Below are 24793 nucleotides of genomic sequence, written 5' to 3' on the forward strand. Positions count from 1 at the left end.
TCTTAAACACATCTTATTTACTTGTTTTCTGCTTCTCAGTTTCCTTGTGAGGATCTCAGCTCAGCTGTGGACCATCCATACTCCAGTTTCTCATGTTTGGAACTGGCTTGATTTAGACTATATTTTATCTGCTTGGCTAAGACAAGATAACAGAAGGAGGGATTAGGTTTAGGTAGTGCAGGCTACCAATATCGCATTTTATTTCCACCCAGTGTGTTGATTAATACAGTGGACGACGAGTATTCGCGATCGACGTTGTGTTGCTACTTCAGGACCTGCTGACCTGATTTTTAATTCTGCTAGCTGCAAGGCGATGTCTGGCAGGCAAGTTGGAGACTTTAAGTCACAGGTGTCAAACTCCAGTCCTCGAGGGCCGGTGTCCTGCAGTTTTTAGATGTGCCACAGGTACAAAACACTGGAATGAAATGGCTTCATTATCTCCTCCTTGTGTAGATCAGTTCTCCAGAGCCTTAATGACCTAATTGTTCTATTCAGGTGGTGCAGCAGAGGCACATCTAAAAGTTGCAGGACACCGGCCCTTGAGGACTGGAGTTTGACACATGCACATCGGCAAGTCCACTGTTGAAAAATGTCTTCAGCCTAGATTTCAACCCAGGTGGAGAGACTTTTACTAGGCCATTCATGCTCGTAATACCTTTCAATGTGGGTGAGTTAAGGCAGTCCTAAACCTGAAGCAGTCCTGCAAAGGGCAGTGAGGCAGAATTCTTTGACTGAAACGTGAAAATCTCACTGCCTATTATTTCAAAACCCTGATGGTACTTGTTGTAGCCAAGGGTGGCATAAGCAGTTAGTGTTAGGGGGAAATCAGTTTTTACAAGAAGTTGTGAAAACTGATGTAATCAAAATTGATTTTCAGTATATTTATTTTATCTTCATCAGATTTTGAACTAAGATCTTTTGGACATCCTAAAGAATAAAACCCTCTCCTAGCAACTTAGCCAATCCTACAAACTATATCCGGGAAACTCTGCTAAGGAACAGATAAATAAAAAATAAAAAAAACATGAAAACTACTATCATAAAATCATGAATGTAAGATTTATATTATTGCAAACGCTAAAGAATGCAATGCTGTTCTTATATGCAACAACTTCTAATTCAGTTGACATTTTTGGGTCATTTTGTTGGATATGAAAGGGAATGCTCTCTCACTGGATGTTTGGATGGAAAGAAAGAAGGAAGGAAGGTCAGTCCTTCCTTGATCACAGACATGTGGAAGGAAATAAAAACCATACCAAGACAGATTTTATGTATCATTCAAATGCCTGACCATTTAAACAGATTTGGGGACCAGAATCTGTGCTTCTGTGAAAGATGGAATAGATTTTTTTTCCTGCTGCAGTCCAGCAAATATTGGGAGGATTTATCCATGTAAATAAACTCTCGCAGTCAGATGAGTTAAGGATCCCCTTGGCTACAGCAACAGTCAAACCCAACAAAGAGTTAAGCATTTGCAACTCCACCGTGAAGCTAAACGGTTCTTAAAATTCAGCTGGCAGCCAGCCTCACTCGTCATCCGCCAATTTGATGCGTGCTTCAAGGATCTGGCCCAAACAGATGAACTGCAAGCCAGTAATCCAAACAAACACAGTGAGGAACCATGAAGCATCCCTGGTAAGTTATGTTAGCACCACTGTGGCCCGATCGTGGAGGCGGGTCTGCGCTGGTCCACTTCGGTTGCATTACAGGCTGGAGAAATTTAAGCAACCTCAGCAAGAGGAGCAACATAAAGTGTGTGAGATAAGAATAAATGATAAAAGTTAACTTTTTCTTCCAACTGTGTTATTCTAAGCTAACACTTAGCTTAGAATACTCAGTGTTTGTCTAGCAGTTGTTGCCAAATTAGTTTTCAGAATAAAAAAAGCCATTTGAATTGGTAAAGACAATACATATTATCTTTACAATATGGAAGACCATCAATTGGTCTTAAATTCTCAGAGTGCGATAATCTTGGGTGTAAACTTTGCTGTTTTATCGGCTCATGATATTTAAAGGGTTTGTATTATGTAAAATTGACTTTTTTGCAGATTTGTATCATGTTACAATGTTATTCAATCATCATAAAGATACAATAAAAATCCTTTATTCTACTATGTCCACCACTCAGCTGTGCAAAATGCATGGGTGGACCTAGCCCCGCCTTCGGGGACGAAGCTCCTCCTCTTAGCTCCAGTTTCCGAGCTTCTGCCTCACAGAGCGACTCCTTCAAACTAGTGTGTATATATATATATACACAGTATATACTGTATATACAGTACAGACCAAAAGTTTGGACACAACTGTGTGTCCAAACTTTTGGTCTGTACTGTATATATATATATATAGACACTTATTAATTGGTATTTTTATTTTGATCCACATCTTAAGAAAAACACAGAATAAACACTACATTTGAATCATTCTACTCTTCAGAAAGGTTTTTGACAAGCTAATATTAGCTTGTTACTAAGTAAGGCTATTGGCTGAGGTATCTAGCCTGCAATCAGTTGCTTTACAAACTGATGCTGTTAGTCAGCCAAATTTACTGTTACAAGAGTGATGAGTGATGTTCCTTTAGTTTCCACATCATCATAGTCTGTTTTTCTCAACCAACGACATTTCCTAACACCTGATTTTGTCTTTCTCATCTTCGAGGGAAAAATTGTAATAGCCTTATTTCAACATACTGATAAGAAGTGCATAGCAACAAGTGAGGGAGGGGCTTTGTTTCTCTATACTCCATAGAGGAAGTTGAGCATTCTAGGACTTTCTCTGGTGCCTCTTTAAGAAGAACTGTAAACATAGGAATAGCGGGACAATTTTTAGCTCACAAACCTTGGTGTAAGTTCTGAACCATCATCAGCTCATCTCACTTATGAGACACACAAAGTCTGAAAACAAACTCTGATAGATCGATTTTTTTGGTCACTAAAGCTGGAGCTAACTGGCTCTCAGCTTGGAAACAGCTGGTTTAAAAAGCAGCCGGATATGAAGGACCCTGACAGCCTCACTTTACTCTTTCACTATGTAATATTCTCCCTGATGACCCTGACATACAAAAACTTTCTGTCAAATGCAGACCCTGTTTCTATGGTGCTATTAAAGCACATAATCTGAGGGTAATAATGGACTCTTTTGAAGTACACAATAATATGGAACAAAGAGCATTCAAAGCATCTCATTATGTACTTATGAGCAGATGGAAAGAAGAAATATTTCATCTTGATATTTGATTAGAAGCGTCAATGTTTCTAGAATGCAGGCATAATGGACGGAGTATTTAAGGGACACTTAATTGCTCAACAGCCAATCAATTAAGCATCAGTTTACTTATGAATAAGTATAAAAAGTGTTTGTGCTGCACGACCAAATCAGAGTTTCACCGGTGGCCGTTTAGAAAACCTATAACATGATGTTTTCCGACAAAGACGTGCCAGCTTCTCCCAGTCTGTGCTGCGTGACACGGTCCGAGTTTTCAAATCAGTATCGGAAATTAAGAGCTGCAGAAGTGAGTAAGGCTTCTTTGACCACCTGCTCAACATTTTCACATTCATTGAAGGAGTGCTCCGTTCCTCATGGGAGCACCTCACCATCTGTTTTTATCTAAAATATATAACATTTTGACATCTAACTACAGCACACGCTTTGCTAGGCGCAGCCACCTTAAAGCTTCCCAAGAGCTACAGCGGGTGCCTTTTTATTTAGTAATATGTATTATCAAGTGTTTTGTTAATGTCCCATTTAAAAAAAATAAATAAATAAAATATGCAAACTGATTTGGCACAGAACAGATCTTTTAACATGGACGTTTACATCCAAAACAAGAACTTTTGCTTGTTTGTATCAGGAAAAAGAGGGTGTGTATATTAATTCACTCTTGGATTTTTTTGACTTTTTAATTGCTTTTATAAATCAATCATAGTTAACAAAATTTAGCAAATCCATTTAATGTCAAAGTGAAAATTGACTTCTACAAAATAATTACAATTAATTGTAAATATGTAACCTAAAGTAAGTGGCAATGTGATCACAATCAAATGGGTGCACCCAGGTCACCTTGAGTAAATGCTTAAGGATATTTATGGTTCTACTAACTAGGGAGTTAAAAAGACTTCCTAGTTATAAATTCTGAAAAAAACTGAAAGCATATCATCATTTATGAGCAGCTATAAGTGTGCTGTGATGTCATTTCCTGCAGAAAGCAGTCTCAGCAACTCAACTGTATTCCTCATAGGACACTGTTGTGTTCAGGACATCACTGCAGTTGGGTGTGACTGCAATAAAAAACAAAACTAAGAACAACAAACTAACAGAATTATTCTGTTTCTCCTTCTTTAGCTCGGCTTTCCGTCATTGTGCATTTAAGAATCAAATCTGACCGCTGGAAAAACGTCTCAGAGCGCCTTGTACTTTGGAAAAGTACAATTTGCAACTAAATTAGCTCTTGTGTAACGACAATCTGTTCAAAGCATCCACCGAAACAAAACCGAGAAGGTTTTAGATTAGCTTAACAAGGAGGCTGAAGGACTGCAGAACTGTTGAACTTGGAAAAATCATCAAACTAGAACTGGAGAGAAGCTGTTTTTTCCAACTAAATCAAGACGCCATCGTGGGACCACTTCCTTAATCTCATTAGGACAACTTGTTGCTTTTTTTAGCCACGTTCTCAGACAGAAAAGCAATGACAGGCCAGAACTATTATAATGTAAAATGTCCATATATATAGTGTTTAACACCTAAAAATCTTTTTGCTTAGGAATTAATTAAGATCTCAATTTCTTAAAGAACACAACTGTAAAATATTTTACTCTTAAATTAGTTAGACCTATTTTTAATACTGTTCAATTTTTGAGGCTTAACTATAATTTTCTAAATTTCTATCCATGCATAAATGACACGTTTGTATTGCTCACCAAAGTCTAAAAATACTACATAGGTTTTTTTCTTGTCATTATTTAGTTTCTCTGTGTAACACTGATGAAAGGAAAGACAACACTGCAGTAACTGAGCTCCTGGTCAAAAGAGGTCATACACTTTTAATAGTACATTAAGGCCTTATACCCTCATTGAAGGGCCTTTATAAAAACTCATTTTTCTACAAAATTATTTAGAAAATATTATTGTACACACTGGATCGGCTTCAGGAAAGTTTTCACCTGTTTAAATACAAATCCGCCCGTAGCGTTGTTTTTAGCATGCCAAACCCATAGGGGGCAGTGTAGCGCAAAGCCAAAACCAATCAGCCAATCAGATTGCTTCAAAACAATTATAACTTTCTGTTAGGAATTAAACATGACACCAGGAGATTTACTTGTGTGGACAAATCTGTAGGTTGAACTACTTTTAGAATATAAACTTATTAAAACACAAGAACTTTGATTGTGAATCATGTCAAAGCAAGCATGTGGATACATTGGTGCATTATTTGTCCAAGACTGTAATGCGAGGGACTTAAATCTCTGTTTTCTCTTGTACATACAAATACAGACTTTTCTGAAATCTCTACTTTGGTGGGAGTTTTTATTAACAACTGTTTTTTGTGATAAAAATAGTGTTTTTGTGGTTGAAAGGCCAAAAAAGCTCCTTTTTCCCCATATATCCAACTATATGTGGACTTGGCTTGACAAGGAGGGCGTAAACAAAACATTTAGAAAAACTTACCTAAATACCAACACTAACGACGGTCAGGATCACAGGATAAGTCACCTGGAAAGAAGCACAATAGAGAGTCAGTTTTAACAAATGAATAATCATTTCCAGAGAAAAAAAAAACAGACCTATCTAGATCAATAATGTGGCTCGGTGTCGGGTTGCGGCAGCCGTTTGAATCCGTCTCCGCTTCAGTTGTTTACTTAAAGAAAGTTAACATTAAAGTGCAGCTCTGCCTCCTGAAGTGAAACACCAAGTTTTGACTGCAGGGGATAAATTCAAAAATGATAATTGTGAGTGAAATTGCTATTTCTGGTGTTGTGAATGTCCTACATTCTGTTTAGATGCAGGTACGGGTGGGTGGGGTGGAGAGGGAAGGTGGAAGGATTTAATTTTTTTATTTTATGTTTTTTTGTCTCCAGGGCCCTAAGATGTGCATTCCTCTTGCTGAGGAAAGCTTTTGTTCTGATAAATTGACAGTGTCAATTTCCCACATTGCCACCGTGTGGCATATACTACAGGGAGCAGCAGTGGGAACACAGATGCTACGCACGATTGGCATCACTCAACCTGACAGCTCTTGTTTTTTGGGCCTTTTCTTCCTTTTTTCTTTCAAGGGGGAGGGTGGGCTATTTTTTTTTTTCTAAATCTGAACTTCCAAGTCGAGGAAGCAGGAAGGAACGGGAATTAATACACCTACACATCCCTTCTCCCTTTGGAAAAGGGAGAAAAAAAAGGAAAGAAAAGGAGTCTTTGTACTCGCATCATAATTACTGGTGGGCGCCACTTCTGGATTGTTATACTCTCCGCCCAAGTTGAAAACAATATTTTGAGGACGCGCAGCCGACAACTAGGTCTCGTTTCCTTAAGTTTACTTGGGTTATTTTTTTCCCCCCGTCTTAATTTTGCAAGGCAGAGTTCTGGAAGTTCTATGCTCTCTATTTCTCCCCCCCAACGTACTGCTTATCTGCAAGCACGCAGTCAGGCACAGAGGGGCAGTATTCAGATTCAGCAGCAGCCTGAACCTGGCATTGGCACACAAATATTACTTCTACACTGTGTGCACAATAATTAAACGAGTTACTTTGACCGCATCACCATTTTGGGCCACGTTTTCTAACTTCAAGCCAGATAAACGTGAATGCTTAATGGAGTTAATCATAGCAGGTGATGTGTATCTGCAGGACAATGCTCCATCACATGCATCAAAGTTGCGCGGCTAGCCATTAAACCCTTTAAATAGGAACATGACCCCCTTCCTCATCTGACCCGAACCCAACTGAGAACTGCTGGGAAGTTCTTGTGCAGCAGAAATCCAGTGAAGGGAAACAGGTCACTTCTCTGAACAGTGCAGCACCGGCCAATGATTCATTCTTTGTCCACGTCAGAAATGTTTTACTGGAAAGCTTAAACAGATGAAAATAATAAATGAAAATGGGTGTTTTTCATTCAGTTGCGTAATAACCCTGCACAATAACAGTTGCCCAATAATCGTGCACACGCTAAGAAAGCCAAAACTTTACTTTCTGGAACATTCGTGTTTGAGGTTTGTTAACGTTTTTTTGATTAATTGAGAGCACTGTGGCTGGTGATTCTGATAAATGAGACTCGCCAAATAATTGTGCACACAGTGTGCTTATTACTGAGGTTTAAGGTACAAAGAAGCTTAAAAGTTGTTATAAAGTCGGTCTTCTATCACCTGAAGAACATCTCTAGGATTAAAGGACAAATGTCCAAACAAGATCTAGAAAAACTCATCCATTTTTTTAATCTGTAGTCACATGAATTACTGCAATAAAGACTTCATAGGTCAGTTCTGGTTCTGCTCTGCATCCCCAGAACCAGAACCAAACATGGAGAAGCAGCATTCAGCTTCTATGCATCACAAATCTGGAACAAACTTCCAGAAAACTGAAAAACAGCTGAAACACTGAGCTCCTTTAAAACCCCACATGCTTTATTATTTTATCAATAATAAATGGAATATTGATGAACATATTTCATGTGTAATTGCTTACTGATTTTGATGACATTTGACAAAATGTAATGTTTATTCCTTGTTTCATAATTTGTGACTGCATGCTGTTTGTCATGATGTAAAGCACTTTGTTCTGCCTTGTTGCTGAAATGTGCTACACCAAGAAAATTTACTTCAAAATCTGATTTCCCCCTCCTCTCACCTTGTGTTCAGGAAATGAATGCAAAATTGAAAATTATGACCTTTGTGTTTGTTTTAATTTCAGTTAAATAATTTAAAAGGTCAGGGAGAGGTGCTCTGATGCATAAATGAAAATTTATATATATATATTTTTATACAAAGAAACATAATAATTCTGCACCCTAATAGTTGCCCAGTATTTGAGTCACTATGGTCAATATATAGTGGATATTCTTTTACCTTCCTAAATATTCAGGTTTGATGAGGAATTGCTGTTTCCTAATTATTGTAAAAACAGAGAAAAACACAAATTCTCATGTAGCAGTTATTTTTGTTTAGGTCCCATACTGTGGGGGCCGAGCAGCGGACGGTCTGAGGAACACATTCGAAGCTTTGGAGAAACTTTTATTACAAGGACCACCTCACATATCAGTCACAAAAACACTGCAGAGTTTCTTATGCAGATTCTATTTATATTAACCGACCGCGCCTAGAGTCCTGCCAACCTGCATCATACCAAGAAACTAAATAAAAACGTAGGTTTTTGGAAGATACTGAGAACTACTGTTAAGGGTAGGAGTGCTTTTACAAACTTTGGCACTCGCTTTTCTTACCTAGAGTCTGCTGAGAGGAGAACTGTGAAATACTCACATCTATGACCTGCTGGACTTTACATGTCCGCTGAGCAGATTGAGCCATCTGTGCTTGTAGATTAGTCTGAGACAACAACTACTAACCGAAGATCTTTAAGAAATAATTATACAGACCTTCATTTACCTGGAGCAGATTGAGTGAGTGCTAATGTTTTAATTAACCTTGAGATTCGCACACTGACAGGTGCTCATGTTCTGCCTGGACGGGATCCAGCTCACAAAGTTCCGCACCGATTTTCTGTTAAGCAACTCTTACCGAAGAAGTGGGATGAATAAAGGTTTGGTTTGGAGCGGAAAAGATTGTTGCACATTAGCTAATGGGAAACTGACGGCTGAGGGATTTTTTGTTGGGTTTTTTTCAAATCAGATTAGGGGAAGTTTTTGGATGAACCTGTATTACAAACGGCATAGGAACACCTAAATACAAAGCAGGCAAAATAAACAAATGAATATTTATTAAGATAAAATTAGAGAGCAAATTTGACCTAAAAATAAGCAATATTTAAAGTGCATTTTAACAAAAGAACATGTCCAGTCTCTGTTTCTGCAGGGCAGGTAGAACCTCTGACAGAACCTTGGAAAAATAATACAAACACATTTAAAACAAAAACAAACAAGGATGTGGTCATATCAGATCAAGGTGGAAATAAATAAATAAAGGTAAAGGTAATTTTATTTATATAGCACATTTTCAGCAACAAGCTGGGGACAAACCAGTTGGACTACAATACCAGTTTGAACAGGAGAGGAAGTTAAGTTACTGATATGTCTAATAAAGAATAAATAAATTATATTTAATACATCTGAGTAAGGTTTAGATAACAAACAAGGCAGGATCCAAGCATATTATCAATATCATTTTGATCAGAAATATATAATCTGTTGCTTTCCGATCAAACAGCTCCACTCTTCTGTTTTTCACATCTGTCCATTTTTGTCCTGACTATATGAGGCAGGGGTGGGTCATGGGTATCGAGTTATGTCAGGGATTTAGAAGATTACAGCTTCAAAAACGGCAAATAAATAAATAAATAAAAATCCATCCAACTGCTCCTATTGTTGAGAAATCTCAAATATTACTGGTGGGTTTCTTTCTAGCTGTAGGGGACATTAGTGCTGAGCCTTCTCCGTGTGTTGCTGCATACTGCTAGCCAGCTGGCTGAAAGAGAGCTCACTTTGGAGGCAAACTGACCCGTTCAGAAATATTTCCCGGCCAAAACATTCAATATAAAACTTGCGGAACAGCGGCATACAGGCTGACTGCCCAAGCAAACAGCCTGTTTAAATCAATTGAAAACAATTAAATAGAAAAATACATTATTTATCCCAGATGGATGTTAAATGTCTGCAATGGACTGGTGACCTGTCCAGTCCATACCCCAGCTCTCAACCCCTGATCGCTGGAGACACGCACCAGTAGCCCTGGCGGCCCCACTTGGGATAAGCGTGTTTGATAATGGATGAATGGATATTAAATGTTTATCTGAGTGTTTTCAAAGAGTTTTTGTGAATGCTGATGCTGTGGACAGGAAGATGCTCGAGTATCTTACATCAGCCAATGGTGACTTTGTTAAATCTTTAAACTTCCAAATAAAAGTTCAAGAAGTCACAGAAGATTGTTCGAGTGTATTTGGACGCAGCAGCAGTGGATCATTCCAATGTGGTAGTTATTGTCTGATTTAAAAGCTAGTGCAGTAATAAAAGCTGTTGTACTAAATCATACATCAGTCAGAAAGAGTTAGCCATGTCCTGGATCTTCTTTGGCATAATGTTCCTAATATGGACACCGTCCACCACAACCGGACCCATTCTAATCTGGAATACCCAGAATACAATGCATATTCCAGGGTTTTACTCCAGTTTTGAGACTACAGCTTAATATACATTAAGCGAAATCTTTTAAGACGTTCTCAAAAACATGCAAAACCATATTTAATGTTGGCCAACCCGAGGAGTAACGTAAAAGCTATGATCTGATGGTTGACATTGCTGAGCAGCACTGTGTATGTGCTACTAAATTATTATACTGCCAGTAAAGTTCTATTAATTTAAGCATTCCAAAGTCACTTTCATCACCAATTGGAAAACTCGCCGTGGCTTTACAATCTAACCTGGACATCCTTGAAAATGTTCTGCCTTACTTATATCTTTTTTTTCCATAGTTAAATAAAATGAGGCCATTTCCTTCAATGCCAGCCCCATTATGATAACCTCTGATAGTCTTTTTAGTCTCGTAGGCCAAGGCAACAAGACAAAGAGCTAAATGCTGGAATTATCAAAGCCATTAAATGTTCAGATAAAGTAATTCGCTATCAAACACAACTGATCATCCAAGAATATTAGACCATTACAGCAATTCTAAAGAACCACGATCTGTCAAAGAAATGCAATTTCAGTTCTGAAAAGGTCTTTATTCGTCAGGTCATGATGGCTGGGATTGAAAGAGAATTAGAAAAACTTTGCCGTCACGTTGCCGTCCGGATTCCTCTGCTGTTTCGCCTACATTAAGCTACGGAGTTATTTTTTTTAGCTAAACAACAGCCGACACAAACATGCTCATCATTCAGCACCGCTTGTACATCCTTTTAAATGCCTTCACCTTTTTAACTTAGCTTTACTTTATACGTGATCCTATGGGTGAACTCCAAACATTCAGACAAAATTTGACAACTAGATGGTTTCTTAGTCAGCGTGGGCCCCATTCAGAGCCAGCGGGGCTAACCGGAATCTGCCTCAGGGCAACAGGGAATGCTGTCAGTGGGATTATTAGGAAAGGCTCACTGACTGTTTTCCTGACCGCCTGTTCATTCAGGAGAGCTTCCCCTGAAGAAAAGCAATGCAACACAGCTGAGTGAATTCAAACGGTTTTATTTAGACAGATTTATACTAAAATGAAGCAACTAGTGAGCTGAAAAGTACAAACTACTTGATAAGAGGCGTGTAAAAAGTAAAATAGCTGTCCAAAAACCCTACTTGACTATACCGGCTGGGTCTCAACACATATCTTGCGTCTGACTGGCCTCAGCAGTAAACGGCAGAGGTGTAAGCAGAACAAGATAAGGTTTCAGCAATGTTTGAAGCAAAACTGAGAAGCCATTTTTCCTTGTTGCTGCTTTCAAAAACAGAGTTTCATCGATCACACACCGTGGGCGTGTCCAAATGCAGGGTCTGCATCCTTCCAAGGCCATGTTGGAAGGCCAATTATGTCACAGAGATGATTTTGTGTTTTAATATAATTTTGTGAACAGCCTTGCACATTTATTTGGTAAAAGAAGGCAATTAAAGCAAAAAAAAACAAAAACACCGCTAGTCGAAGACAACTACTTTGTGCTGTACCTAACAATTTACATTTTGGAAACATTATTTGTCTGCATCTTTTTTAAAAGAGCTTTGAATCAATGAGATTTTGACCTAAACGCCATCAGAGGGCCTCAAATGGCCCGCACGCCACGTTTTGGGCACCCTTTTTTAGTTCTAAAACAGATATAATATTATACGGAAGTATCAATGTGTGAATAAAATATAAAATAGAAATATTATCCACTCTGTACATTATTGTAGTACGACAGAGTACTATGGCTATGCTAAGAACATTTAAAAAATAGAATAAAATTACAGGAATAAAGTCATAAAATTAAGAGAATAACAAGAATAATATTACAAGTTGAAATGGCATGAGAATAAAGTCGCAGTATTTACTAGAATGGTTATAACATTATGACTTTATTCTTGTAATATAACTTTATTCTCAAAATAATGTTATTCTTGTATTATTTTGACTATTCTCATAATTCTTTAGTCTATATGTTATGGCTTTTCTCAAAATTTTATGACTTTATTCTTGAAATAATTTTTTTTCTTATTGTGGCCCTAATAATCCGTTGTAATTATAGCATGTAAGATTAGTCATCTGATATTTTCAACTGTTTTTTTTTTATACAAAATGATGACCACTATAAATGTGTGCAGAGTAATCATCTTATGAAAATTTTCATACCACTCCATCCCTATTTAGGCACGAAAAATGAAAAACTGTGACTTATTGATAAAGTCAACGTCATATAGTCCCAAGAATGCTGTGAACGATGAGGCGAGGTGCAGCAGGGCGACTAGTCCAAAAGGTCAGACTGGAGTCCTGAGGAAACATGAACAATTTAAGAAAAAAGCCACACACCGTGCAATTCCTAAATTCAAAAATAATCAAATCTTCTTACTATTATACAAGCTTTATATTAGATTCCTAATAATATCTTGAAACATTATTATTTTCCGGTGCAAGGAGGCTAAGGTCTTATCTCTGAGTAATACATTTCCAGAGGGTTTTCTGGAATTTTCCTCAAGTGACCAAAGGTAGCCTCCGCTGGGTTTCACCTGACCCGACTACCTGCCCAGCCAATTTGTTGCTACCTTACATGCAGCAGTGGTCCGGCGTTTCTCTGCTTTGTTTTGCTTGCCTACAGACTTTCCAGCTTGGTTGCCTGATGGCACCGGTATGCTCACTGCACACAGCAAGCCTGCACTCTGATCATGGCACACACACACCCACACACCCACAATGTTCTTTGTTTCTTTACATAAACTACTATGCTACCTCTTTGCCAGCTGCCCCTCTGAACCTGAATCCAGAGTGGATGGCTCTAAACTTTTCCGATGACAATGAAAGGAGTCGGAGGTGCACAGTTAAGATGCTACACAACTTTCTTGCTATATCTGGCGACATTTCAGACAAAAAAAAAAAATTGGTACCATCCAAAGTCGGAATCGGCAGGTCGGGCTTTTTATAAAGATCGATGATCTGCCAGAAAACTGCAATCGGTGCACCCCTAGTAACTGCTGTCCATATTGAGCACCATTATGGACATTCTTTTGATGTTTGTGTGAAAGTTGGCCCACCGACGGGATTTAGGAGATTAGGGAATGTTTCTATTGTGATGGATCCATGTGAAATTAACACAAGTGACCTCAAACCTGATGCACAGGGTTCGTGTCGCCCTCGGTTTTCACCCAACAAGCCCTTAAAATAATAACAATAAAAATTTTAAAAAATCAGTAAATGGGAAGCTCAGACACAAGCCATCCAGATTTAGCACAGAGGCCAAGAGTCAACGCTGACTGAACAGTACAAATACGCACAATTAGGTAATCTGTTAATAAAGTAGATTCTGGGACAAAACACTTACGCCCAGACAATAGCCTTTGCCCCCTCTCGTGCATTACATCGGACAAGGAAGCGGTGGCTTCTCTTTGTACGCTATGACAGTCCAACAGCATGAGGAAGTCCCCTCCGCCCCCTCCGTTCTACTCGTAATAGCATTAGCGATGCTCTGAAGACCACGCATGAGTGCTCTCATCAGCAGAGTGAATAAACGCTTTCCATCCAGCTAAGCCTCGCTGCTCCGTCTCTGCTTATTTGGACTGGAAGCAAACAGAAGTTAATCAGTATGAGCAACTGTTCCACAATATGGGAGGTGTCAGACGAGATGAAGGATTCACACTGAGATGACTCTTTCTGACAAACAACACAAACCCCAAAAATAACCTGTCAACATGTAAACGTTCCCACTCGGCCGCGGACCATCTGACGGCGAGAGAGCCGTCAGAAATCAGCTCCAGAGAACGACGGGAAAGGATCAATTATGTAACTGCAACATTTTTTTTTATCGTTTGGTTGTCCCAAAACGCTTTACTTTTCTGTCTGAAGGCCGAAAGGAAGGAAACCCTCCAGTGAAGCTGATGGAAATGGCAAAATTTGAAATGATTTCCTCAATTTCGCAAAAAAGGTTTTTAACCTCCACTGATTCAGTAAACGGATCACTCTAATCTCTGAATTGAGACACCAAATCTATTTTACAATTTAATTTCAGTAATCATTTTGAAAAAACACAACTTATTATTTGACACAATTTTTTATTTTAAATTAGAAAAAGCTTTAGAAAAAAAAATGATGAATTTATTTTTCTATCCATTTGATATTTGTGGAAAATTTTGTTAAAGCACAGCACACAGTTTTTAATTTAATTGCAAAAACTTTTCTTCTAAAAAAATATATATATATATTAATTGTACTTTCAGCATCATTCTGTTGTGGAAATTCCCCAAATTTTCCATGTAAAGAAATATCTGAAAACTGGTAAAACCTGCATTTTTTTATGCTATTTAAAAACATTAAATGGTCCTGCATAATTTTTAGCCAATGTGATTTCAAGAGCGATTGTGGAAAGCCTATAGAGCCACAGGTCGCAGACACCTGGACTAGATGATTAGTGGGTAATCTATATTTTCCATTAGTAAAAAAGACCATGTCCCCAAACCACTACGTCACTGACACATGCAGCCAGTCACATTTCTGTTTACTTTGATTTTGTCAATCAGCTTTTCCCTCATGTGAGTTCAGGGTTCAGGGAGTGGGTTATGAACAAATGATGTCATTCGTTGCAGAGAGAGTCGCCACCTTTGAAACCGCCTCTCCCTCTGCCCCTCAAAACTGTTGGGTAAACCATGCACTCCTCTCTATATTTAAGTATTTCAGAGTCAAATGAAGTCAGAGTTAAAGCCTTGACAAAACTGGGTCATCAACAGGGAAATGACACCAATAGAGAAGCAAATTTGAAACAGAATGACCAAAAGAGAAAGACCCAAGGTGTCGTGCTGATCCAGTCCAGACCTGGCAGTATCCTGAAACCCTTTGCTGTTATTGTTCAAAAGACTATGGGTGCATTCACACCAGCTGCTTTAATCCAACTCTAGTTCATTTGCCTAGAAAGTTTGGGGAGGTGTGAATGTGAAATCAAATTCTCATGCCTACAAACTTCTCTGTTTGGTTGTAGTTAACTCTGGTGTTGTTTGAGTCCATATATGGATGCAAGACCGCTCCAAAAGCAGGAAGCAGATTATAGCGCTGGGCATTCTGGGTAAATACAACATGGATAAACTCAAGAGTCTGGCGACAGCTGGAGAAATGGCTCATGGCCTTTTACCACAGACGAAAGAGAAATCCTACAATCACTTAAAAATCTGACACCACTCTGTCTTTGTTTGCAACTTGTGAAGGAGGATTCTGCGTTTGTCTTCTTCTGAGGTATTCCTGTCGTTTCCTTCAGTGGTTCTTTCTTGGTGCAGCGCCACCACAGGCGAGGGGGTAGAACAGTTTTTTAAAAGCTTTGATTTGCTCTGTGAAAGAGAACCACAGCATTGTAACAAATGTTGCAATTTTGCTCCAGAATCTAGTGTACCGGACTATCAGGCGTGAAAACGCCCTAAATCTAATTACCCTCAGCTGCAAACTAAAAATTTACTGACTTATCTAGCAGATGGCATCTGCCTAGCGTTTCGCTTCAAGACGAGGGCACCCCATTTGCAACAGATACCGTCTGAATTCAAAGGACGCATATTCCTGAAAAGAAGATATCAAAACCCATAAACGAGCCCCAAATCATGAGCTTGAAATCCCAAGGTAACCGGATACCTGTGCTTACCACAAAAACGGCCTAATGGGTTAAAAAAAAAAGAAGAAAAAAAAAGAACCCGTCAGGTCTCTCCGTCTTGCGCCGCACACACTGCGCCTATCAGAGGAATCTAAAATTGAGCCGTGATGCCTGACTGTGGGAGGGGGCCTTGTGCGAGGTTATGTGGAGACTGTGTCTCAGGTGTAAAGCTGCCAGAGCAGAGACAGTGACTTCAGGCCAAGAGAGCGATTTGGGTCAGTTGGTAATTGCGTTCCTGGACCACAGGGGACTTGTTGGCAATTAATCCTGCCAATGAGCCGTGTGAAATATGCACAGGGGACTGATACGTGCAGCTCTGTTAACGCCGCTCTTTGAAAGAGTGATGGGGTAAAATCTCTGCTGCTGACACCACAGTCACAGCGGCAATAAGAGAGCTGTTAAAAAAAAAAGAGTGTTAAAAAATCCAAGCTCTTTAGATAAAATCTGAAATTGACCCGAATAAAATTTCACCAATTATATCTACACATTTTAATTTGAGCCGAACATCCCTAATCTAATCTGGTCTCTCATTACTTACCTCATAAAGTTCCCTTATAGAAGAGGAAGCATAGAAAAAAACACTGCAACGTTTCCCCTATTTATAGTTATTTAAATTTTTAAAAATGCTCTGCAAACTGCAAAATAATAAAATAAAATGTATAAATGCCAGTATTAATCCATGTTCTTTTACAACTTTCAGTGTGTTTCCATTCAAACATCTTTTCATCATCCTTATGTCATTTATGTTTTTTTCAGTTTCGGTGTTCTGGCACGTCATTAATAGCTGTGTTTTGCCAACAACACGCTCCAGTAATCTGACGGCCTCCAGGGGCCGCATCTGTCACTGCGTGCCGAGCGAGCCGATCGCTCACTCCTCTGAAAAAGTGTCTCATTAGCCCCCGCTCTTTTGTCTAATCGAAGATTACTCACAAAGAGGCATCTGATCTTCGAAGTGACAGGGCCACAAACGAAATGTCACACAATCACTCCGCCGTTTGGAACTGGTGCCGTTATGACGGCGTTAACGATGGCAGCCGCTCACCAGCCGCCGCGAAGCGTGACGGACGACGAAAGGGAAGTTCTCAACAGAAACTTGTCTTGCAAATAAGGCAAAGCAGCGTGAACCGGCCTTCGTAGTTGTAATATGAAACATTAATCTTTTCAGGAAGTTTGGTGGCGTTGTCACGAGAGTGGAAAACCAGTGAAGAAGTGGACTCTTGGCAGGGATTTCCTGCCAACGACATTCTGCCACAGTGGAAGAAAACACTAGATAACTAGTAATCTGCTATTACTGACAAGTGTGGAGAGAATTTCAAGACGAGAGCTGGAAAGTACAGTGATGCCATTATCATTATATTACTTGAGAATGGTCTCAAAACAACAATATCATATTTAATCGCAATAAATTCTGGGACAATTTATCATTCAGCAAAATTTGTTGTCATGACAGGCCTGTTATGACAAAGTTTTAGCATGCCATCTTGTATTTTATTGTTTAAATCACGAGAAAAAGTTTAAATTTGAAAAAAAAAAATCATTGCACCTTTAACATAATACATCTACCACTGCGTAGAGCCAGAGTCTTCAAAAATAAAATGGAAGTAGTACAGCTGCATCCCTAAAAAGAGAGCACATTCAATCATATTTTTCAATACGTTGATTAAATCTCTCATTGAACCAACAATGATACAATAATTTACTGTTCCTAATTGCGGCCATCACCTGCTGTTATGAGACATCGGGACTAAAAAAAAAATTTAAAAATTTGCAATTCCAGATAGAAGCGAGTCAAATGATCTTTCTCTGAGGACGGGTCAATCCTCAGAAGTAAGGTTAGCAACTCCATCATCATCATCACGTAAAAACAGTTGGATGGTGAAATTTCAATATGAAAATAAAACCTAAACTATGAACTTTGTCATGGACATCTAGAGGCAAAAATAATCTTGACATTGGAAGAGAAACAAAAGATTGAAGTCTGCATTGTGAGAAGTTTTATGGTTATAAAATGGTAATCAACTCCATCGGCTGTTTCCAACAAATCTGATAATGACATCCGAGCGTGAAGGTGTTTTTTGGTTTTGTTCTTTTTTGTGTGTGTGCGTATGTTGGGCGGAGAAGCAATAAGTGCAGGCAAAGTCTTCTAAAGAATGCCATCAAAGTGCCGAAGACCTTTAAGTGAGGTAATGACTCATGTTCCAACACAATAACAGCTACCAGTGTGCAGCCAAACCTTCCCTGAAACGAGCGGCCCAGCCAAAGCTTTGAAAGCTACTGAAAAATAATACGTCTGAGATTGTTTATTGACTCGGTCTGTCCAGCGTAGCAAGAAAAAAAGGGGGCGGGGGGGGGGGTAATTCAACCCAGGAGTGGAAAGAATACCCAGATGCACAAAAGAAAATAAATATATAATGCCATGTTTATACTAGTTAAATAAAAAGAGGCGTTAAAACCGAAGTAATTATTCCCAAACAGAAGCGAGACGTTTGTGATCTCAGCCTTTCAATCTGCATCCTGAAGCTCAAACAGGACAGAGTGATAGCAGATAAGAAGGCATCAATAGCTGTAAGATAAACACAAATTGAAACTCTTTATTAAAAAAAACAAAAAACACACACACACAAAGTAATCAGGCCCTTAAAGTGATTCTCCTTAATAAGAAAGATAATCTCCGCTTCAGCTGGACTCTCCTCAGCTCTGTTCAATCCTCTGGGCAATTGCACTTGTTAATCATGCCTTAATTTATTGACGAGATTCATTTGGAAGGCTCATCTTAAAGAAAAAAAAAAAACACGCCATCTCCTTCAATCTGTCCATGCCAGTGTCTTGAAATTAAGTAGAGATACCAGATTAGTTGAGTTTAAGAGCATTGGAGGAAATAACTTCTTTAAACCTCTAAACTAGCTCTAAACACTCGGCTTATCAGACATTCTTTGGAGCGCTCTTGATACCATTGTTGTAAACGACTTTTATCAGCTCGGTAACTCGCCGTTAAACATTAATGCGGTAAACTTAACAATCTCATGCATGCTCCGTTCAAAGACATCCGATAGTGTGGAAGAACGAGCTACTGAATGAACGAGGGCTGCTCAGAAATTACAAGGTCGACCAGTGAAGAGTCTTTCTCCGTGCTTTACTCTCAGCTTCCTTCAGTCCCTGAAGAACATTGTTACTGTTTGATATAGAAAACTAAAAATGTCAAAAGGAGACAACTAGCAACAGAAACACAGGACCTAAACTTCCTTGCCTTTTGTTCCATACTTGGCACATTAGACACAAATGAACGTTGACAGATCATGTTGCACTGTTAAAGTGGCAGTGTTGTGTATTTTCCAGGCATATGCTGCTATTACAGCACAATCAACTCACTATGTTACCTACAGTTGTTATAAAAATGCAATGTATATCAAATGTGACTAAAAGAAATTTTACCACACACCAAATTCCTTACTTTTGGTGCTATGTTTATTTGATCTAAGGAAGTATTTCTGTAACATTACAGCTGACATGAAGTGTTTTAGCTAAATTATTAAAAACAAACAAAAAAAAAAACAAGCATACACTCTAAACAGCTGTTAGCTTTATTAACATTTGCATCCAACAAACACAAAATTCTGACTTTTAATCAGACTTGTTAACAAAGGAAGATGGTTATATTAACATGGAGAGAACTTTCAATGATCCAGTGTTTGTCACATTGGCGCTGTGGTGGATTGTGTATTGGGCAACTCAAGAGTTTTGTTTTCCAAAGTTGCATAGTTTTCACTTAAAGGTCACTGGAGATACAAGCCGACTTAACAGATAGTAAAGTTTCACAGAACCTTCTGGAGAGTTCTGTTTGTTCAAGAGCTTATCGATAGGTGAATTTGACTGAAGGCAGCACCGCATAGTGCTGAGCTGACATGTAACGCGGTGCGCTTTAAACAATCCAAGCTGGTGGGGGATTTTGTCTCAGCACTGTGGAACATCACCGTATGGCCTTCTATTAAAACATTTAAAGAGCAGCATGGCCACAGCCTTCTGACAGTCATAACCTATAGCCCCGTTTTCACCTCTAAAGGAGATCACAAAATACCAACAATACACGAGGTTCTCTTTTTAACAGGACACAATGTGGAAAACGTGAAGCTGTATGAATACAATAATATATAGAATATTGATTATACAGAGACAGTCGTAGAAAAGCAGCGTGGCTTCAGTCAGAGGTTTCTTCAAATTTGTTGTAATATAGACTATATACATACAGTATATACAGTGTATATATGTGTACGTACGTATATATATATAAATAAGAGATCCTTCCTGCCCACAGCCATCACCTTCTACAACAACTCTTTAGAGGGGCAGTATTATGTAAAATTGACTATTTTAACTTTACATCATGTCATAATGTTACTAGTTCATCCAAAACACACCTATAGTGCCGCTTTGATTCTTACATGATTGAGAAATCCTTGAATCTCCCATGGCAACCATTCATCTGTGCAAAACCTGGATGGACCTAGCACCTCCTTCAATCACAAAGCTCCTCTGAGCTGCAGTTTCCACCTCACAGAGCAGACTTCTCCCACAACCTCTACTCTCAGCTCCTTCAGACTAGCCAGCAGCAATTAGCAAACACCAGGTGGAACTGCTCATTAGCTAACTTATTATACAAGCCTCTTCTCAGTGAAACGCTCGTGAAAACATTGCTAAAGGGTTAATAGAGGAGCCATGTTGTGATGACTTCCCGAAGGCGGAGTCTCAGAAAAAGCAGGAGATTTTAAAGAGACAGAGGCCCAATTTCAAGGTGTTAAATAACAGAGTAAAATGTATTTTTAGTTATATTACATATATATAGCATTTTTATAATTGAAGGTAGCAGTTACTTGATTGTGCTATAAAATGGGACTATATGCCTGGAAAACAAATTATACTGTCTGCCCCTTTAATTAAATGAGTTACAACATTTAATTCCCCTTTGGAAATTATTTTTGAATTGAACTGAATTCCCCTGCAAGTCTTTGTATAAATGGTATGAACAAGGAAAGTCAGCAAAAAGTTGATTTATTACAACCTACACAGAGGTGGACGAACTGACCATCTGCAATAAATGTTTAACCTTCATGTCTCAACAGTAGCCATGCTGAAATACAACAAGGAAGAAGAGAGGAAAAACAAAACTGAAGGGACTAGAGGCAGGGAAGACGACTGGCGGCTCGCTGACAAGGTGCTAGGGGGAGTGGAAGAGGTTGAAAGAGGGGATGTGCTGGAAAGAATGATCCGCAACAACCTCAGGTCTCGCTGCTGAATCTTGGCGCCAATGAAGACGGAGCACCTGTTGGAGATTGCCCCGCTCTGCAGCTGACTTGGCGGTATGTGAGGCAGGAGCAGTCATGTTCTCGCACATGAATGTTCTTCATAACACGCGAGAGCAGGTGAGGCGGGTTACTAACGGTTTAAAAGCAAGGAGTTTCTGGTAAGGCCTGTTTGGACCCATAAAACCACAGAGGCAATGAAAAACATTCTCCTTTTTGAGTAATAAACATAAATACGAATGGTGTTTTCTTTACTACCCAAAATGTATCAGCTTTTCAGAAATAAAATAACTAAAAGTGAAAAGCAGAGGGACTCCAAGTGTAATTTAAGCATAAAAACTAAGACAAATTACACTCATTTATTCAAAGGAAGACAATACATACTCTATAGATCATGAAAATATGCAGTTGCATTAAATAGATCATTAATATTACTTCATTAGAAAAACATAAAACTAGAAAGGCTGCATTGCAATGAGTTGAGAAACAGGAAGTTAACCATTTCTCAATAAGTCACTCCAAGAGTGATCAAGCTTTGACATTATTTGGCAGCAAACTACCACCATCATGTCTGACTGTAGGTGTGATGTTAAGTTTTTATTATTATTTTTCAAGTTTTTCTGGGAGACGTTCCACTTTTCTCTGATGAGTCCACACAATATTTTTCCAAACGTTTCGATGATCATCAGAATGCTTTTCGGTAAGTGGGATTCGTTTTGGTCAACAGAGGATTTCGTATATGGATGCCATTTTTGCCATTTGTGCACCAATTGCAGTTTTCAGGCCGATCACCGATCTTTCAAAAGCCTTACCTCCCGCTTCTTTCAATATCAATTTTGGCCGACATTAAAGGAATCTTGGTTAGCAAGCTGGTCCTGAGACGATTCAGCATGGTCCCACGTTTTCACCATTTAGCGGTTAATGGCTTTCACTGTGGTCCAAAGAAAACGTTGTTACTTTTTAAACCAGGCAGTATTATGTGTTTTCCAGGCTCGATTGTGCTATTCTAAAGCACAGTTGTAGCACAAGTGTTGTGAAGAAAATCTTCTAAAAAGCTTCACATGAGCTCATAATGAATAAAATGATTAAAAAAAAAAGACATTTCTTAAACTCGTATAAGGCTTCCAGGGATCCAGCCTGGAACGCGGCCAGTGTTAGGACGAGAACTCTAACTATGTAACCGTCGGCGGTTATAAAAATGTTATATATAATAATTGGGCCTCTGTCTCTTTAAAAAGTCCAGCTCTTTCTGAAACTCCGCCTTCAGGAAGTGATCACAACATGGCTCCTTTGTTGATCGTTTAACATTTTTACAAGCGTTGCACCGAGAAGTAGCTCGTAAAAGGAGCTCAGGGGATGCGCAGTTCCAGCAAATGTTTGCAAATTGCTGCTGGCTAGTCTGAAGGAGCTGAGTGGGGAGAGCTGCTCAGAAGCTTGAGAACTGCAGCTCTGAGAAGGAGCTTGATGCTCGAAGGCGGTGGTCGGTTCCACCCAGGCGTTTCGCACAGCTGAATGGTTGCCACGGGAGATCCAAGGATTTCTCAAACATGCATGAAATTATCAAAGCACCACTCCAGGTATGTTTTGATGAGGGAATAACATTACAACATCATGTAAAGCTAAAAAAAAAAAAATTCCATTTTACATAATACTGCCCCTTAATAGATTCTAGCCTATTTCATGGTGTCGTTAAAGTTCTAAATCTTCACATCTGGAACTGGCAGAAGTGAAACTGAACCCCAAAAAGAGTGCTTAACTACAGTAAATTAATGATTAACTGATTAGACTTTCTTAAATTACATCATTATCAAAGATCTCCAAAAATGACGTTTCTTCAGCGTATTTTTGTCATGAACATTTCTTCTGCGTTTAGAGAAGAAAAGAATGGGATTAAAAGCAGATATGCTCCTTCCTGCTGCTTTTTCAGACATTATATTGATATAGATATGCACTTTCCTGCACTGGCTGCATACAGTATGTTCGGAAAAGTCTTCTATCAGAAAAAACAACCCCAATCACAATAATTGCATTAAACCATCAGTATGGGCAGCAGCAGCAGCAGCAGCAGCAGCAGCCCCCACAGCCAAGTAAAATCATTTAGCTCTTCCTTAACTTGTGGCGAAGAAAAAGCTGCCAGGTAGGCGCAATAAAATCTTTGAAGTGTGAGAAATAGAGCCAGGAGGAAGGTCAGACTTGTTAAGGTGTAGCTATCAGTTAGAGTGGATGTTTGCAAAGCCACATTTATTCAATGAACCAAGCTGTCTTGTTTACTTTTTCTCTCTCTCGCTCTCACACACACAAGCAAAATATATCCACAGTAAAACAAGCCAGGCTTTTTACCAAATTGGAGCCAAAAATATCTAATCTATTAAATCTCGGAGCTTTTGTTTATCACCTCTAAGCTCGAAGTGCTGCCCCGTCAGACACACTCAAACCGGGAGGTTAAAAGAAACATCCAAGTGTCAAGCAGGTCTGCTGCTGGAAAAGGGAAAAAGATTTCCAGATTTCCTAGGTGAGCCGGTGAAACAATCCCAAACAATTGCCTTGTCTTTTCCATATTTACAGATACAAACTGGAACATTCTGTAAAAGCAAGTAAACAACAATGACACCTGCCTGACACCACTCAAGCTTCCTATCAAGCGGCAGCTAATAATGACAAACCTCCCTCCCCACCTCTAAAAGCAATATGATCTACAGCGTTTCAGGAAATGCAGCAGGAAACATGGATGAATCAGCCATTTTAACGTTGTTTAACTCGCCTTATAAACGAAGCCTAAAATGATACTCACAGCTTCTCTTTAGATCTTTGCGGCACACAGAACTGCTAGCTCTACTAAATGGCACTCAGTTGGAAGACTCCTCTCACCCTTAGAAAGGCTTTGCGCTGCTGAAATGACTCACATCCCCTCTTCCATCCTCTGTCAACCATCACGAGGAGGTAAACATTTCCAAATATGGAGAAAATATGGAGACAGTATTGAGGGCAATATCAGTTTGGTTTGCTTTTAGCTAGGAATGCCAAACTATGCGAGCCACAGAGCCAGTTCTGTGGTGCATACCTCTCACTTGGAATAATAATGATGATGATTGCAGGGAACTTTTCGCAGTTGTTTGGGGTTCAGTCTGACCTAAGATGGATGAAAACGGGAGACTGTTATCTCAACTCTTACTTTTTAAGGATGAAACTAAGTAGATAGGCCGACGAGAATTTTGAGGCTGACTTCCACTCACTGAGCTGCTGACACCAATGTTAGGTTCCAATTTATCTTTAAAAATGACCACACAGGAAGATATAAGAGATTTATATAAAAAGATTTTCTGCCCTTTCTACTATCACTTATTCACTAGGGGAAGAAACAGCTTTCATATCATTTTTAGATAACACAAAATGACTGCTGAGTGGACACTTAAAGGGTGTTTTCACAACTGATAGTCCAGTAGATGAGGGACCAAAATTGCAACATTTGTTACATGTGCTGTTCGCTTTCACACTGAACTGTCTTAAAGACCCGAACGTTTCAAAAAACAGTTCACCTCCTCGCCTGAGGTG

General features: G+C 39.1%; 1 protein-coding gene across 5 annotated transcripts in view; it reads right to left on the minus strand.

Moving 5' to 3' along the window:
• Window positions 1-24793, minus strand: part of lpp (LIM domain containing preferred translocation partner in lipoma) — a 182218-nt gene that overhangs the window by 144653 nt on the left and 12772 nt on the right. For 2 of the 5 annotated variants that reach the window (XM_032572051.1, XM_032572052.1), the window contains exon 3: window positions 5662-5706. The exons of 2 other annotated variants lie outside the window; for them this stretch is intronic. The gene's annotated coding sequence lies outside the window, so the exon portion shown is untranslated. Of the gene's footprint in view, window positions 1-5661; window positions 5707-24032; window positions 24135-24793 lie in introns of those variants that run through there. One more of the 5 variants, XM_032572053.1, reaches the window with a different exon arrangement.

Source organism: Xiphophorus hellerii, chromosome 9, assembly GCF_003331165.1.
Source record: "Xiphophorus hellerii strain 12219 chromosome 9, Xiphophorus_hellerii-4.1, whole genome shotgun sequence".
Lineage (NCBI taxonomy): Eukaryota > Metazoa > Chordata > Actinopteri > Cyprinodontiformes > Poeciliidae > Xiphophorus > Xiphophorus hellerii.